The 18266-nt window shown below is 33.1% G+C and overlaps 1 long non-coding RNA gene across 1 annotated transcript in view; it reads right to left on the bottom strand.

Annotated features, from left to right (window-relative positions):
- LOC144302251 (uncharacterized) overlaps positions 1-18266 on the bottom strand; it is a 69328-nt gene that overhangs the window by 45562 nt on the left and 5500 nt on the right. The window contains exon 2 of the long non-coding RNA XR_013369089.1: positions 10037-10061. This is a non-coding gene — a long non-coding RNA (uncharacterized LOC144302251). The remainder of the gene's footprint in view (positions 1-10036; positions 10062-18266) is intronic.

The following is an 18266-nucleotide window of genomic DNA, read 5'->3' as shown; positions in this document are numbered from 1 at the left end:
TTGATAGTGCTCTAGGAATATTTCATAGTATTTATTCTTAGGCTCCTACCAGAGTCACATGGGGATTTTTTTTTTTAACAAGGGGATCTTTTTAACCTGCATCATCAGAATCTTGTTGGGGCTCATGGAAATAAAATAGACAATGTGTGGAGATCTCCCTAAGTCTCTGACCTCCAAGGGTTTCTCATTCTAAGGCTTGTTCACATCCAGTTTCCAGAAATTCATTAATTTTATCATTGGATAAATGGATTTTTCTACAGTTAAGGAGATTTTGACTGCAACTTTCCACATCTACCAATCTTTCAAGATTTTGTAGTGGCTATTTGCCCAATACCTCAGTTTTCTGATGGGTCCAATGTATTTATTGATTTTCAGTTTGTCCATCTTTTTCTGCCCTTGCTGTAAGGATAGAAGTGATGATTTTCAAGTTTTTTACATTTGAACTGAAAACAGGAGGTTCAATTTTAAGGGCTGGTAAATAGAGAACAGATTATAAGAGGCTAGTATAGAAGCAAATGTGATTTTTAAGAGTCATTTGGCTATATTTTAAATAAAGGTTTGCAAGAGACAGAGAAAGAGAGGTGTCAAAGATGACACCACCAAAATTTTAAATCTGAGCAACAGAAGAACTGAGTTGCCATTTTCTCTCACTAGGGAATAGCAGAAGGAAGCAAAATTTTGTGTGTTGGCAAAAGGAAAACAAACAAACTGCCGCTTACCAACTTGGAGTGACCTGCCTCTTTCTTTGGTTTCTTTCTACCTTATGAGTATGGGGCCAGTTTCAGATTACAACCAGGAACCAACATCATTGAACACTAAAAATCCTTCTTTCAAAGACTGAATTCATCGTAACTTCATTTTATGTATGTAGAAGAATAAAAGTAAGTAAATTTGAACAGAGAAATGCTTTGGAAACCAGGGTCTTTCTTACTCTTCTTAGTTCAACAAATTATCACTTGATATGTTTTCTCTTTGAATTCCTCTAAAGCTATAAATGATAAAAAATAACTACTTCTTACTACATAATGATTATGTTAAATACCACTCATAAATTTTCTCTTTCCATCACCAAATTTTTAATTATATTGCAATAAACTTAGTTTTTATTGTGATCTAATGTTTTCTATAAATTGACTGTGATGGCAAATGTCTTTTAGAGGTTTCTCAAAGTTCATCTGTAAATTTGAAGCAAATGGTAAGAGTATGTTATAAAAAATAATCCCAGTTTAATGAAGCTGAAACTTTCTTCCAGTCTTATTCTGAGACCTTCAGCAGCAGAAATACGCTCTTTTAATTATTTAACTACAACAATTTCTGGTATTATTTAGAGGATGGAGATTTTATGTATTCTTAAGTTTAACACATGTATGTAGTTTAATACTACATTTAATTTGCATAGATAATTATGACCCTTAGGGAAAATATTATGTACTTATTAAAATATTTAAAAAATATTACAGAATACATGTGAAAACATTTACATTCTTTTGTAAAATTCCAATTCATTGTGTTTATACTCTGTATTATTTGATATGTAACTTCTTCAACTAGATAATTCTCTATTTTCATTTCAAATATTTTCTCTCATACCACTTCCTTGATGGAAATATATTTAGATTAGCTTAGTTAAAGGCCTGGTTATGAAGAGAAAAGAAAAATAAATGGCCTGTAATAGGCAAACAAACATCAGCAGTGAAGAGGAACCAGTGAGGTGAATGCTGTACATTTTTCTCTTTCCCCTTTCTCTCCTCTTTTCATTCCTTTCCCTGCTGTTTTCAATAAATTCTACCTATCCTTATTTAAATATCTTCAATCCCCTAGTTTCCATGGTAAAATGATAAATTAATATGGCCAACCCTTGCCCTCATACATTGAGGAACTGGACACAGAGAAGGTGTAATCCCTGAGCCAAATTCCATAACCCTTAGAATGGATGCCACTCAGTCCAGTTTAGATGAGATTTTTTTTTTTCCTAAAACAGTCAACTGTGGCATAACTTGATAATGTTGAGTTTGAGTAGCACTAATCTTTTAGTCATTGCCTTGGGTTGGGGTGATAGAAAGGATTATTTCTAAAATCATCTCGGTAATGATATCTCTAAGATGATATGGTGATTAAGGATAAAGGTGTGGAATAGTCTGATGCCGAGGATTCAATGTGATGTTCCCCTGTAGCTAAAACTAAAAACCAAATTTCATTAAAATAAAATTAAAACGATCACTGTTTTTAATTCTTTTCCAAGAAAGTATCAAACTAAAACATAAATTACTTCTAAGAGGAGGGCATGTACACATGCCTGTTTCCAATGACCAGATGTAGACCAGAGAGACAAGACAAGTAAGAGTTCATGTGATGATATCTTAATCTTTTTCCTTATAGCTACTTAGATGGGTTACTTAAGTAGTTCCTTACATACTACTCTGACAGAGGCTGTGTGGAATGGACTGCTGTGTGTTCTGGTGCTGAATATAAAGGTCATACATAATCAGGTGGCGATGAACACATCAAAATATTGCTGTGTCAAAATGTCTGGAAAAAGACTAATATACTTCTACTAAATGCATAAATGTATTCCTCTCCTTATGAATACTTACAAAGTGTTAAATTGTAACATCGTATGTGTGGAAATGGTTACACCCCATCCCACCCCATATACACAAGAAGTTAGAGAAACCTTCAGAGCTCATAGCGTTCATTCATTCACTTGTTCACTTAAAAAGAATCAGCTTAAGGTCCCTGGGTTTAGAGACAGGTTTCTTTTTAGGTACTGCAATTCTCACTTTTGATAATTATTTGACTTTTGGTATGCTACTCAACTTTTCTGTGCCTCATTATTCTCATCTACAAAAAGAAGATAATAATAATATCCTCTTAGGAGGTGTAGTTTTAGAATTACATAAAATGTCTTCAACATTCCTGGCACTCAATATATGATCAAACAAATGAAACCGTTGTGATTAGCTTTATCATCAGTCCATCATCATCATCAATTATTTATTAAGCAATCATTATGAGGAAGGAGTGATAAGTGATACTGGGAAATAATAAAAATCATATAATGTCTTCTCTGTTCCAAGCTATTCATGCAGAAACCTTCATCTTCTGATAGCTCATGATAGATCTAAACTACAGAATTCTCAGGGGTGACCACTTACAAGGAGTGTTGAGTTTACACTGCCATTAATATGACAGAAACTTAGAACAAGTGCTGCAAATTGTAATTTGCTCAGATTCAGCTCTCCCATTACTGACTCACATCTTCACAAATGTCCAGCTTCATTAATTTGTTCTAGGTCCTTTTGCCTTTTCCCCTTTTGTCCAGAGAGGCACTCTCTGTGTTTGGACACATTTTCACACCAAATACTAAAGTTATAAGTGAACAAGGGTATATTTCTTATAATTTGGATGAGAATATTTCTATACCATTGATTTTTTAAAGAGTTTCTCTGCCTGGGGTCCAAGCAACTGTTTCTTTCTTTTTTTTTTTTTTCTTAAGATTTTATTTTTTTCATGAGAGAGAGAGAAAGAGAGAGGGGCAAAGACACAGGCAGAGGGAGAAACAGGCTCCATGCAGGGAGCCCAACGTGGGACTCGATCCCAGGTCTCCAGGATCACACCCTGGGCTGAAGGTGGTGCTAAACCACTGAGCCACCTGGGCTGCCCCAAGCAACTGATTCTAACTACCATTCAGCTTTTGCAGTTGCATACTACAAGCAGTTCTAAAGTGTAATTAACTATACTTAGCTTCTTGGAAGGTAATTGTTTTCTATCATAATTACCTATCTGTAATGAACCATGCCTTTTAGTTATGAAAAGGCATCAACCCCAGTGGTTTCACTGTTATTTCTCTGTCCCAGCAGAAAGCAATGTAAGAAATAATAAAACAAAACAATATTATCACTAAGAGGTTTTTCTCCCCTGGGTAGAACATAATTAAATATCATAAGGTTAAGGTTAACATAATGTTATAAATCCTCATCTCCCTCAATATACCAGTTCATTTAGAAGTTAATGTATAATATTTTCTTTTTTGTGTGGTTATAACAATACATTAGAAATAGATAGCTTACCTTCATATATATGCATATAGATATCTCATTTAGTATTTTTTATAATATTTGTGTTATATATCCACTTAACACATGTGACTGCTCTATATTTTGCAGTGTTTGGTCATATGCAATTGTAATGCATTTATGATGGATTGCAAAATATATTACTTCTAAAAAGTGATATACTTTGTTATCAATGTTGATCAAATATGCTCTGATATCAATGTTAACTGATCAAAAATATTCTAAATTAGGAATGCCTGGATTGCTCAGTGGTTAAGCATCTGCCTTCGGCTCAGGGCATGATCCTGGGGTCATGGAAACTAGTCCCACATTAGGCTCTCTGTGAGGAGCCTGCTTTTCCCTTTACCTGTGTCTGCCTCTCCCGCTGTATTTCTCATGAATAAATAAATAAAATCATTTTAAAAAATTTCTAAGTTAGACATGAGATTTTCTATATCCCTTTCCTCATAAAGCAACAGAGGAAACAACATACAACTTTAAATCAGTATTTTACTGATTTTAACTTATACTTTCTATTTCAAATCATTATTTTTATGTGCACTCCAACAAATACATATGAAGTTTCTTTTAAAAATAAGAGTAAAAAGTTTATTTGCTTTTAAAAAATTAACATATTTATTGATAGCTATTGGACTGCTCAGTTTTTTGAGTTCTAAACATACTTAGTGTGATTGTTTCTCTTTCCCAGTTGATGAGATGCCTCCATGCAGAACTTTGTATAGAGATTAATAAACTAGTTGTCTCCAATTAGCTGTGCTTGGTGAAGTTTTCTCATATAGAGCAGGGGTTTAATAAGTTAATTAGTGTAAAAATCTATGCCATTTTGCCATAGTCATCAACCATTCCTATGCCCTACTTACTATTTTTATATACCCCCATGAAATATCCATAACATTCATAGTTTCTGCTTTTGCAGACTTCCCGATGTATCCTCAACACACTGATTTTTCTCTCTACTGGGCCTCCACTTAGACTTTTCACTACATGTGGAATGCAAAGTCATCACCCCTATCTAAAAAGAAATGACTACCTCATCTTCTGGCCCAATTAAAAGATACATCTACATAAAATTCTCTCCTGTGCAAATGAAATTTTTTCCCTCTGCCATTTGTCTGCAGTATTGTGCTTATTTACAACGTACAACATTTTGTTCTCTACAATAAGCAGTGTTACATGTTTGTTTTCACTATTTTGTGTAATCTCTATAAATTCATTTTTTAAACTTGCAAAGATGAACATTCAATAAATGCTTTTGGAAAAAAAATGATGTAAATACTATTTTTGTATAAATGTGGAACCTGAGGTTAGGAGCTTTAAATAACAATATAAGATTACTTTTCTAATAATAAACTGGTAGGAACAAAATTCAGGTTGCCTGGCAATCAATCCTTTCCACCGTCTGGAATTGACTTCATCCCATATCTATTTTCTCACAGCCTGTGCATATTTAGATTCTGCTCCCTACTAAATTGTTTCTAGCAATCCTCACTTTCAATAAAACTAAGGAGGTGAGTTTGTAAAGGTTGTGTGTAAAAAGTTAAGTTTCATATTTGGGGCATTGTTCATTCTTGCTGGACTCTTCTCAATGACTACTGAGGTCTTGTTTTCAGAATTGTCATGTGAATTAAAAATCTAGGTGGCAGAGATGCCAGGGTGGCTCAGTCAGTTAAGCATCTACCTTCAGCTCAGGTCATAATCTCAGGGTCCTGGGATAGAGCCCCTCCACAGGCTCCCTGCTCAGCAGGGAGTCTGCTTCTCCCTCTCACTCTGCCACTCATCCTGCCCGTCCTCTCTCTCTCAAATAAAATAAAATAAAATAAAATAAAATAAAATAAAATAAAATAAAATAAAATAAAAAAAGATAATAAAATAAATAAATAAAATAAAATAAAATACAAGTGACAAAATCACAAGTCTCTGCAGAAAAACAAAACAGGAAAAATTGTACAGGGTTAATGTATCATTATGAGGTTTGTCAGAAAAATATAATTATTGTACTATTTGGCCAATCTAAGAGTTTTGACTTCATCCTGGGAACATTTCATTCATTTCTGCTAATAATACCCCTCTCTAAAGAGATAGGTATCTGTGAAAATGAATACAAGGAGTATCATATACCCTTAAATTTTCTACACTGATAATTATAAGCACATGAGGGATCTATTGGTAAACAATTTGAGAGAGGAGTATCTAAGGAAAGAATGAAAAAGAAAGAAAGGAAGGAAGGGAGAGAGGAAGGGAGGGAGAGAGGGAAAAAGGAAGGAAGGAAAGAAGAAAGAAAGAAAGAAAGAAAGAAAGAAAGAAAGAAAGAAAGAAAGAAAGAAAGAAAGAAGAAAGAAAGAAAGATTCATTTAGTCAATCTATAAAGTAGGGAAGGTAGATATTATTTCTTGTTTATAAGTGAAGAAGATAAATGACTTGCCCAAGTTTAATGGCTAGTAACTCGTTGACCTGGGAGTCAGTTATGCCTGTTACTAGTCCATTTCTCTCATTCTATTATCTTGCATTTACTTAAGAAACAATTACTGTGGACACTAAAGAACTATTTTCTTCATCTGGACCTTTCTGATAGCCTATAAGAAACATTTTTTTCATTATTTTTAATAGTTAGTGAATGTTTACCAACTCCCAGACTGTTCTAAGTGCATTAATTCTATTAAGTAATTCAATCCTCTCAATAATAGTATAAGAAGGTAAATATGCTGCTTAAATTTAGATTCCTATCAATCTCTCACTCTTTGCATCCATCTTGTGAGGTAGATGATTCTTATTTTCTCCATTTTAGGGATGAGTAAAGTAAGACGTAGAAGCTAAAACAGACTTTAACATCAGATTGACTATAGAATTTGCACTCTCATGTTAGTTTGCTAAGACCCCTACAAATTGTATGATCTTACATGGGTTATCTTCTTTCTCTTGGTTTCCATTTTCCGATCTATAAGATGAATATGATATTAGCTATTATGTTAAAAAATGACTGTGATAATTAAATATGTTTAATGTGCTTAGCAGAGTGACTGGTACAGGATTAGTTCTTTTAAAAATGATAGCTCTTATTTCATTGCCTTTTAAATCAGTGTCTCTGATTTAATCCAGCCATTAATATTAAGCAGCACAGTAAGATATGAATTTAATTTTTTAATCAAAAATATGTCAACACTAGAACTTTAACCAATCACTGACAATTGCTCATGGCCATGGAGGTAAAGTCATATCAGAATTATGTCTGATATGATGAGACCAGCTGGTGATACACCACAGAATTACACCTAAAAACCCAGATGAGGCAATACTATATTGTAACCATCAACTGTTAAGTCTGACAACCATAACTAAAGAGATACTTGAAATAATTGCTATTTTTATTCGTAGTAAATAACACCTTTTATTTGGAGGAATTTAGAAAGAACTGGTTTTAAAGAGAAGCGAAAAAAAAAAGAAAATAAATAAATAAAGAGAAGAAAATAAAAACCAAAAGCCTACCATTGCTCCAGTTATCTACTGTTCTATAACAAGCTGCAGCAAAACTTCAAGATTTAAAGCAATAATTTATTATTATTTCTCACAGCCCAGCAAGCTGATTCTACTCTAGGGCCCCTCATACAGTTGCAAATATATGGTAGATGGGTCTAGAGCCACCTGAAGGCAACTTCACTCACATGTCTTGTCCTTGGTGGGAGTTCTGGAGGAACTGAGGAGTTGTCAAGCACGTGTGTTTCTGTCTCTTTCTCTCTCCATATAGTCTATCCCTATGGATAATTTAGACTTCTTCTCAGCATTGTGGTAAGGGTAGTTGGACTACTTGTATGGCATCTGGCTTCCCCAGAGAAAGTATTCTAAAGAAAGTAAAAACTGTTGATCCCTTAAAGTTTGGGATGGCTAACTGGCATATAATCAATTATCCCATATTCCATAATTGAAGTCATCCCAGAGTCTGCCCAGATTCAAGAGGAAGGGAAACAGATGCCATCTTTCGATAGAAGAAATATCAGAGTTTGTGGCCATCATTAGCCTTCTACAACCATCCACACAATTTTCAGCCATTTTAAGCATATAAACTTTGCATCAGTAAAATCATATTATTTGTTAAACAATAGGATTATTTAATGGAACATATTTTCAAAGTTTTTTTAGCATTTAATAATTTTAAAGTGTGTCATTAATGGATATTTATAAACTATGTAAATATTCCTACTGTTGCACATGTCAATTTGTTTATCATTCCTCACTATTATAATCAACAGCATGATGAGCATCCCTTTAGCTTAATTGCTGAGGAATTCTAAAGTAATTTCCATAAGAAATACCCCAAGAATCAGAATTACTGAATTTTAATATGTACTGAGAAATGTTTAAATGTGAAATTAAAACATGAAGCCCAAAAGATGCGTTTCTCCTATCTAAATCAAAAGCTTTCTATAAACTCATCTCATTGCCACTGCAAAAGAAATTTTGTAGAACATCTTCACCAAGGATTTTGCAGAGATGGTATATTGAACCTGCCCATATTCAAACAATGCTAAATCTCAAATTCTTCCAATATTTTATGTTTTGACATGATTTATGTAATAACTACAATAATGAAATAACTGAGGAAGAGATCCTAGATATTTTAGGTAGAATGTGCCTTACTTTAGGTACTAAAATTCTGGACAATAACAAAAAGAATTCTCTACATAAGAATAGGAGTTATTTGTATATTGATCTAAATCTAGAAACACGTAATTAATAAATTCTTAACTAAATCTGAACATAAAAGTGAACAATGCTAGAGACAGCAGTAAGAAAGATACAATAAACCTAGCTATACAAATAATAAAGCTATACAATAACCCTAGCTCCTCATTATATGTGTATTTCCCCACCCAAAACAGTAGTAATATGGAAATATAACTCCACTTATAAGTGAAGATGATAGGCAGTTTAAATTTGGTCAATAGGCTAAACTATTTGGCCCTGTTTTGCTGTTATTAATGCTGTCCCCAACAAGTTTTAGGACTCTACCACATTCCTTAATATTATTTGCTATACAGAAAACGAAAGATATTTTAAGAAATTTTGTAAAATCAGAGTCATAGCTTTCTAACTAGGTAAACAATAATAACTGCTTTATTGAAGCTTGAAACAACTATTACAATGGAAGACATACGGAACTGTGTCAGATCTCTGGAGCTCTTCATCCTCAACACAGAGAGGCAACACTTTCTACTGTTCTAAAACCTGATGTGGAGATTGGGTTGTGTAAAAGAGCAAAACTCAAGGAATGATACAAATTTGAGGCGTTACTACTAGGATTTATAATTTCTTTTTTTTGTTTTTTGTTTTTTTTTTTTTGGATTTATAATTTCTTAATATCCACAAAGACAACTATATTTTAAATATCTTAGAAATAGGCTTTTTACCCCATGTAAAATTTAACTATAATTAATATAAATATATCTCTCAAGAAGTCTTATTTATTAATTTGCATATGACTGTTTTACTTTTATGTCCCATATAATTTCCTTATAGTTTGAATATTCAAGAAAGGCCAAACTGGGTGCTAAACAATTTTCAAATGTGTTTTGTAGATTGTGTTTCAGACCCTATATTGTCCCTCTATCTAAAAATCAAGTAAATAATTTTAAAGTTTTGATCACTTTTTTCTCTAGAAGTTTTCATTCGACTTGTACATTTGCCTAATTATTAATTTCCCAATTAAGGTGTGATAAAAAGTAACCAGAGATATTGTTCACTGTATACAGATTTAAATTATTTCCACTGTACAAATGATTCCATTGGTTTTTTTAAAGATCACAATACCCAAGGCAATTGAATCTTGGCTGGTTCAATCAGCCATTGGCTGGTTTAATCTATATTACTTAGAATCAATCAAGTCACTTCTCTGGTCATTCATACATTGAAAGAAGGCAACACCTAAAGTGGTATATTTTTAACATGATGTTTGATTTCATACTTACATTATGCCTTTGGCAAGATGCACCACTGGAATGCACCACCACCACCACCACCACAACAAAAAACACGACAGAAAGAAAAAGAATAGGTGAAGTTAGAATGCTTTGAAAGCCCTAGTCTGATACTTCAAAAGCCATTATGTTTGTTCATTTACAGATTAAAGTATTAAAAGGGAAGATAGTGGTAAATGATTCTTCTTCCCTTATAGTAAAACAAATATTTTTTTAAATAAATCGACATTGTATTAGCAGCTGGTAAAGAGGATAGATCTTTCTTTCCTATCTTGCCCATTGAGTTATTCTAGCTTGAAACAAATGCTGAGTCTCTCAAGTTATAGAATTGGATATAACTAGTCTATGTTATAGACTAGACAACAACTATTTTATTAGACCAAAAATCTATATGAACTTTTTCAAAAACTACTTGGGAATAAAATTTTTGATACTTAACAATTTATACATATAGAAACAAACAGAATTTTAAATACTTTGACTTCTGTATACTAAGTTTTTCCCTCTGGAGAAGTGGATATTAAGTGTTTATATTTATATATTTTTATTTTATTTTCTTTATTTTATTTTTTTATTTTATTTTATTTTATTTTATTTTATTTATTATTTTATTTTATTTGAGAGAGAGAGAGAGAGAGAGAACATGTGCATGCACATGCCGGAGTGGGAAGAGGCAGAGGGGGAGAGAGAGAATCCTAAGCAGGCTCCAAATCCAGGCCGAACCTAGATCATGACCCTGAGATCATGACCTGAGATGAAATCAAGAGTTGGATGCTAAGCCAACTGAGCCAACCAGGCATCCCTATACATTTACATTTTAAAATGTCTTTATTTTGTAACCCTAAGTCGTTTACAACTTGAGGAAATTATAATGAGAAGTGACAGTACAATATGCCAAACCAACTTCTCAGTGAAGATGAATATATTTCAGGGATTTGAATCACTTTTGGAGATCATCTATTTTAACTCTTTCATTTCGTCAATTTGAAAACTGAAGTCCCAAACAAACAAAAACAGAGAAAGAACTTTGCAGGATCACATAGTTTTTTGTTGTTTGTTTTTATTTTTTTTAAGATTTTATTTATTTATCCATGAGAGACACACAGAGAAGGCAGAAACATAGGCAGAGGGAGAAGCAGGCTCCCTGTAGGGAGCCCGATGTGCGATTTATCCCCAGACCCAGGATCATGCCCTGAGCCAAAGGCAGACGCTCAACTGCTGAGCCACTCAGGCGTCCCAGGATCCCATAGTTATTGACAAAACAAGATCAAGATCTTTGCTCTCCTGATTCTTCATCTAGAATTCCTGCAACATTATGTGCTTCTGCTGTTTAGCCTTAGCTACTCACAAGTTATGTAATGTTGGCAATTTAGAGTATCTCAAATTAGAAATTGCCTGTCAGTAAGAATTTGTATCTAAAAGGTACAACATTTACTAGATATTCTAAATAAATATTAACTTAGACTTCAAAAGACTGTGTATGTATGTGTGTAAGGCTCAAATACAAATATAGAAGGTTTCCTGTAACCTAATGGCAGAAAATATAAAGCTATCCATTCAAAAATAGGCAATGGAGAATTTTAGGGAAAACATATCAGATGTAAAATAAGCCAAAAGCCAACAGTTATATTTCAAACAATTAGGTATTATTGTATTTTAAAAATCTGCTGAGGACTGAGACATAAAAAACTATATTTTTCTGGAAGGGAAAAACGCCCCAATTAAGATGAAAGAAAATTGGTAATTAAGGAGGGAATTTGTGCTGTGGCATATAGAACATTCTGCTAAATTCTCTGCATTGTTTGCTCTGGCCCTCCAGCCTAATAAATGAATTATTGTACAATCAAGGTCAGTTCCTCATACTGACAGTATTCCCACAGCATCTACCCACACATAGTACCTTTGTTCTAAAGCCACGTTATTAGTTTAATGGAGTAAGTGGTGCTATCACACAAAGAAATGTGAAATAACATGCATCAGTATTATTTCTGAATTATTGCATTGAAACTTCTCTAAGTAAGCCAAAGTTGGAAAAATATTTTTGGATCATTTGCTACACATTAGTGTCTCACATCTCACAATAGTGGAAAATTCTGTCAATGTATTTTTAAAAATTGATGGTGGCATTATAAGAGGGCCCTCAGTGGCTTTCAGTATGAAAGCAAATACATTTTATATTAACATTTCTGCTTAGAAAATCTCTAACAAGGCTGCCAAAGGGGTTAATAAATTTGAGTGAGAAAACAAATTTGTTATTTTTTTTTCATATGCAGTCTCATGATTATACTATTTAATATTTATTAGTAGAGTCAATAAATTTTTTTTAAATTGTTTGTGTCATGACCTAAAAAGTTACTCTTACAAACATTTTGACAATGCAAATGCTGAATGCCCTGAGCAATTTCTGGGTATATATTTTGATGAACATCTTACATTCAGAATCCAGAAAGTCCATCTTGAACTCTCTTTCAGGCTATAACATTGATTTCCCTTTTTAAATACATAATTAAAAGACCCATAGTCCCTGAAGGATACAATTTTGAAGTAAACAGTCGGATAAAAAATAAAACAAATGACTTTTCACATAAGGACCTATTATTTCCATATAATTTGAGTTCGGTCTTAAAGAACAGATATGAAATTTAAAAGGGACTGATGATATAAAATACTAAGCACATTCTAAGTACCACATAATAATATAACTACGTGAATTAAGCTTGAATATGATTTTCTTTGAGATAGATCTTAAACTTACCATTTTAGATAAACTAAACAGTTTGAGTAACTTGTCTAAGGTAACATAGTTTCTATATTAGTAAAATATTGTTTATCTTTCAAAATATATTACTCATCACTCTAGACTGGGGTCCTCCACGTTATTTATTCTGTCTTTACCAGTTAATATTAATATGAGGATTAAAGAGCTCACTTGCTGTGATGAGCATGTAATAATGCATGGAAGTGTCAAATTGTATATTGTATACCTAAAATTAACATACTACTGTGTAGTGTGTTCACTGAAATTAAAATACAAAAATAAATAAATAAATAAAATGCATGTGGCCTGGGCCATCTACTTTCTACCATTCTGAACTTTCTTATTACCTGAAACCCAAACTTTTCCATTGAACTCTCAAAAACTATACATGCTAAGAAATTCCTCAAATCTTTAATCTCATGGTTAGAAGTTCTCTCCACTTCCAAGCTTTCTTTGAATGATTCAATATTGAGAACATCATTAAAGTTGTGGTTGTTCAGTAATGTTTTTGTGTAATTAATTTTTGCAGATTTTGGGTCTTTTGTCAAGGTTCCCCATTATCTCTGCAGATAGTTCAGAGATTATTGTTAATCTCTTGATATTAAAGAAACTCTTCTCCCATGGTCTGAATGTTTGTGTCCCCCAAAATTCATATGTTGAAATTCTAATCTCCAAATGTGATGGGTGATGGTATTCCTCATAAGTAGGACTTTGGGAGAGATGATTAGGTAATGGGATTAATGCTCTTATAAAACAGATCTCATAGAACTCCCTAGCCACTTCCAACATGTGAATAAACAATGAGAAGTCTGTAACCCAAAAGGGCCTTCACCAGAATCTGACCATTCTGGTATCCTTTTCTTGACCTTTTAGCTTTCAGCAACTGAAAAATAAATTTCTGTTGTTTATAACCTACCCCATCTGCTATTTTGTTATGGCAGCTTGAAGAGAGAGACTAAGACATGCCATGTACTCCTCACATCCTTGTGGTTGCCCTTCATTGATTCCTGTTACCAACAATCCATCATATATTGGCATATGACTTATTCTCTCTTTAAACTCCAAACCCTGCTACATTACTATAGAACTTCTATGAGCAGCCATCAATCACTCTGCCCAGTGAAGTCCTTAGCCTGTTCATAACCACTTCTCTACTGCACTTATATCCACCATTTCCACGCTAATACCCACAACTCCGTCAACACTTTAAATCAATCCAATTCCAAAATCATTTATTCAATTATCTTCCTCTGAACCAACCTTTGGCTACTCTCAGTTTGCTTATTTCACTGTGACCTCTTTTCAACCTTTTAGAAATATGCAATCAATTTCTCTACCTTTTTCCATTCCTTTAATATTATTTTTAATTATCTTGTTACTTTAAAATTTTCTTATAATCCAGCTTAGGTTGCTAATTCACAAAGATCATTTGCTGGCCTAAATTTGATCAAATCTTGATGGAAAGGTCCCAATATAGAATAAATCTCATTCTGAAATTCCCCATACTGGTCCCTCAGTAAAGTAGTTCTAAAAAAAAAAAAAAAACAAAACAAATGGTTTCTACCATAAATTCATGAAAAACAAACAATAGGAAGTCATTAGAAATACTACACATGGGGATCCCTCGGTGGCTCAGCGGTTTAGTGCCACCTTCAGCCCAGGGTGGGATCCTGGAGACCTCGGATCGAGTCCCACGTCGGGCTCCCTGAGTGCAGTCTGCTTCTCCCTCTGCCTGTGTCTCTGCCTCAATTTCTGTCTCTCTCTCTCTCATGAATAAGTAAATAAAATTAAAAGAAAAGAAATATTAAACAGACTTACCATCCTCTAACCATTCTCTTTCTACAAATAAAATCTTTTCTTTCATTCTAAAACTTCTAATCACCCCAACATTCTCAGAAAATTACTTGCTTTCTGATTTGCATACAAGAACAGCTATCAGATGAGAACTCCTTTACTATATAATTACTCGATACAAGGTATTACCTGTATCTAGTGGTGAGTTTACCCAAACCTTCATCTCCAAAAGCAGAACCTGGGCAGCATCAGTAGCTTTGTGCAGGGACTAATAGGAAGATGCTACCAAGTATTGAGAGTTTTAGAATAATGGACCCTCCAACCAACACTCATGCCCAAAAGAAAAAGATTTCCCATGAGTGAGAACACAAGGAACTGAGTCTGTAAATTATTTCAAATACTAGGAAAAGGAGTTACTGGCTTTGAATTGTGGGGTTAAGTGCAAAAATAAAATATTTGTAGAGTCAACAAGTCATCAGATGGGGTGTGGTGGTCAAAGCTCTTAAAAATCTCAGAAATATCCATTTACTACTCGTTTTCAAAGGAGCAGAAAACTACTCTTCATACAACATTCAGATGTGGCAGGGTAGAAAACCTGGGATGAAAGAAAAGAAATTAATTTAGAAGGAAGAGAGTAGAAAGAAAACAGTAGAAATTGCAGTGATAGTAAAATACAACATAAAAATTTGAGAGCATGTTCTTAAATGGTAGTACCCATGGAGTTTAGAAAGATGTGGAAATGAGAAACCACACAGAAAACAACAAAAACATTCTAGATGAGAATAAAGCTAATAGATCTTGAAGTGGCTACACAGAAAGGTTATGTTTTAAGTGGATCATGGTAATAATAGATGAAGGAAACAATGAAATCAAGAAACATTGGAAAATACCTTGGCTTTACCACCTCCTTCACAAAGAACTGATAGTATTCAAGTATGGAGAACAAAAAAAGATTTATTCAGAGTTATTCTGAAAAAATAAAATTTCATAAAATTTTCTTCAAGATAAAATAGAAACAGAAAAAGAGGGACTAAAAATCTTATGAAACAATTATCTAATATTTTTAAGTAAAGTGAAATAAACTTAAAAAGCTATATTGGCCTCAAAAGAATGAAAAGTCAGGGATAGGATCACTTGAACATGAGCTATCTAGATAATAAGAAATTGAAAAAAGTGAAAACTGACAAAAATCAGGAAATATAAAAAAATTAAAACCATTTTGGAAATGAAGGCTAAATTAGGGGGGAAATAAGAACAAAATTAACACCACAAAAAAAAACATAGTTTATACCAGAGAATGGAAAGGAACAATTATTAAAATTTAAAAGGAAATAGGAAATGATAAATTCAGAGCATAACTAAAGAAGATGCATCATACAGATTTGGGATCATTGAAAAGTAAAACCAACTCTATCATTTATTAAGTATTTCTTGAATTATTTGATTGAATAAAAGATTTTAATTTAGCTTCACACGTAGACTGATCCCAGATTAACGATAACTGGTTTATTTTGAAGCATAGCATTTTCTTATAATATGTACCTGTCCTAAGTGATTTTTTTCTTAAAGATTTTATTTATTTATTCATGAGAGACAGAAAGACAGAGAGAGAGAGAGGCAGAGACACAGGCAGAGGGAAAAGCAAGCTCCATACAGGGAGCCTGATGTGGGACTCGATCCCAGGACTCCAGGATCAGGCCCTGGGCTGAAGGCAGGTGCTAAACCACTGAACCACCCAGGGATCCCGAGTGATTTTTTTTTCTCAATGTTTAAGTAGTTCTCTCTACGGAGACTGCAATAATACTTGGTTATGTCTAAATGTATAAAAGCCAAATTCTTCATGAGAATGAGATTGGCTTTCTCCAAAATAGTCAGACAATTAAAATCTGAGATATGTCTAATTTTGAACAATCTGTTGTCTTATACTTTCATGTTCTCATTCAAACTGTTGTACCTCCCCCCTGCCCCCCGAACAGTTGCACTTTTTAAAGGCATTTGGTCATTTCACACGGATGGGGAAAAATCATCTCTAGGCTTGATTTTTAATTAGTTCAATTTGCTGAGCCTGCTCTTCTCTCTTTGTTTTCTAATTATGACAGAGAATCTGAAACAGATGCAAAAGAAGCATGACCTACTTGAAAAATCAGCAGCCAGGCCTTGTAAGCTTTATGGAGTAATGTCAACACTAAGGAACCATCAATCCAAATGAATTCCAATATGCAGGTGAAATCATTAGTATGGATGGGTGTCAAACTTTCAAGCATTTACCTTATTTATTGAATGACCTAATATTGCTAAATGATAATGGGCAGAGGGTGGAGTAGGAAGATAAGAATAGACTCTAATACTAAGGTCCTTAGGCTCCTATCTGAACTTCAGAATTACTGTCAAATAAATATTTATTAGTGTCCTTTCTCTTATATGTAAACAATAACTATAAATATAGATGACTCGCTAAAAATCAAGTGCTAAACTGGAATTAGATATTGAAGCTGAATACCAAAATTCTCTTTAGTAAATTTCCCATGGGATATTATTCTGTGCATAGGGTCTATTTTTTTGTGCTTATTAATTAAAAAAAAATTTAAATGATCACTGAAATTGTATCTCCTGACCTAGAGAATATATTAAATGTATGTTCTCGGGTCCTTGTGCTAGATGCAAATTAAACATGAGAAATGCAAATTGAAATTCCTATGAATGCATCATTTTGCAAAATGAGCTTTACAAATTCCATGTTTTATGCAACCTTCCAAAACAAAAACAAAAACAAAAACAAATGCTTACTAAGCTAAATGATGCTGAAACAGTTTATCAGCTGAATGATGTCAGTCAGTAATTAAGAACAGTCAAGTTTTGCAGAAAGCAGCGAGATATTTAAAGGAAAAGTACTGTACAAATATAAGAAAAGGGAAATGTGTATAACTCTTCTATATTTGTTAGAATAGAAAAATAAAATTTAAAAATAAAACACAGAAGTTCCTGGATAGCTCAAACAGTTAAGTGTGCAACTCTCAATCTTGGACCAGGTTGTGATTACAGGGTTGTGAGGTTGAGCAGTGGGTGGGGCTCCATGCTGGGTGTAGAGCATGCTTAGGATTCTTTCTTCCTCTTCTTCAGCCCCTCCCACCTACTCTCTCTTAAAAAAAAAAAAAAAAAAAGTAAAAATACTACAACACATTTTAAATTTCATAAAATTTAAATAGCATTATGCATTCTTAACTTTTGCATTTTTAAAATTTAGAATAATAATAGTATAATTAGGACTTTGATGTAATTTCAGGTCGAACACATCCATTTACAATTTATGTTTCTAAACCTCAGTTTCTTCATATATAGGTGGATTCCCATAAGAATGAAATTAAGTTCAAAGTAAAATGACAGGCAAACCAAATAGCACATTGTAGCTACATATAATAGGTGCTCAGTAAATTTTGGTTTTTCTTAGGTTTCTATATTATAATCCATTTTTTTCAAAGTATGAGGGAAATAAAAATCATAGCTACACCTATCACTTAAACAATGATTATCTTCATAGTTAACTCTGTTTTTTCCATCACTATTTTTAGATTAGGTCATTACCTAAATGATTTATCATTGTTTTTAGATTAATTGGTTAATAAAATAATGTCTATTGAAACCATAATATACCAAAGGAACACAGATACA

This window comes from Canis aureus, chromosome 31 (assembly GCF_053574225.1).
Source record: "Canis aureus isolate CA01 chromosome 31, VMU_Caureus_v.1.0, whole genome shotgun sequence".
NCBI classification, from domain to species: domain Eukaryota; kingdom Metazoa; phylum Chordata; class Mammalia; order Carnivora; family Canidae; genus Canis; species Canis aureus.
Note: the sequence above shows the minus strand (reverse complement) of the source record. Positions and strands in the feature narration are given on the sequence as shown.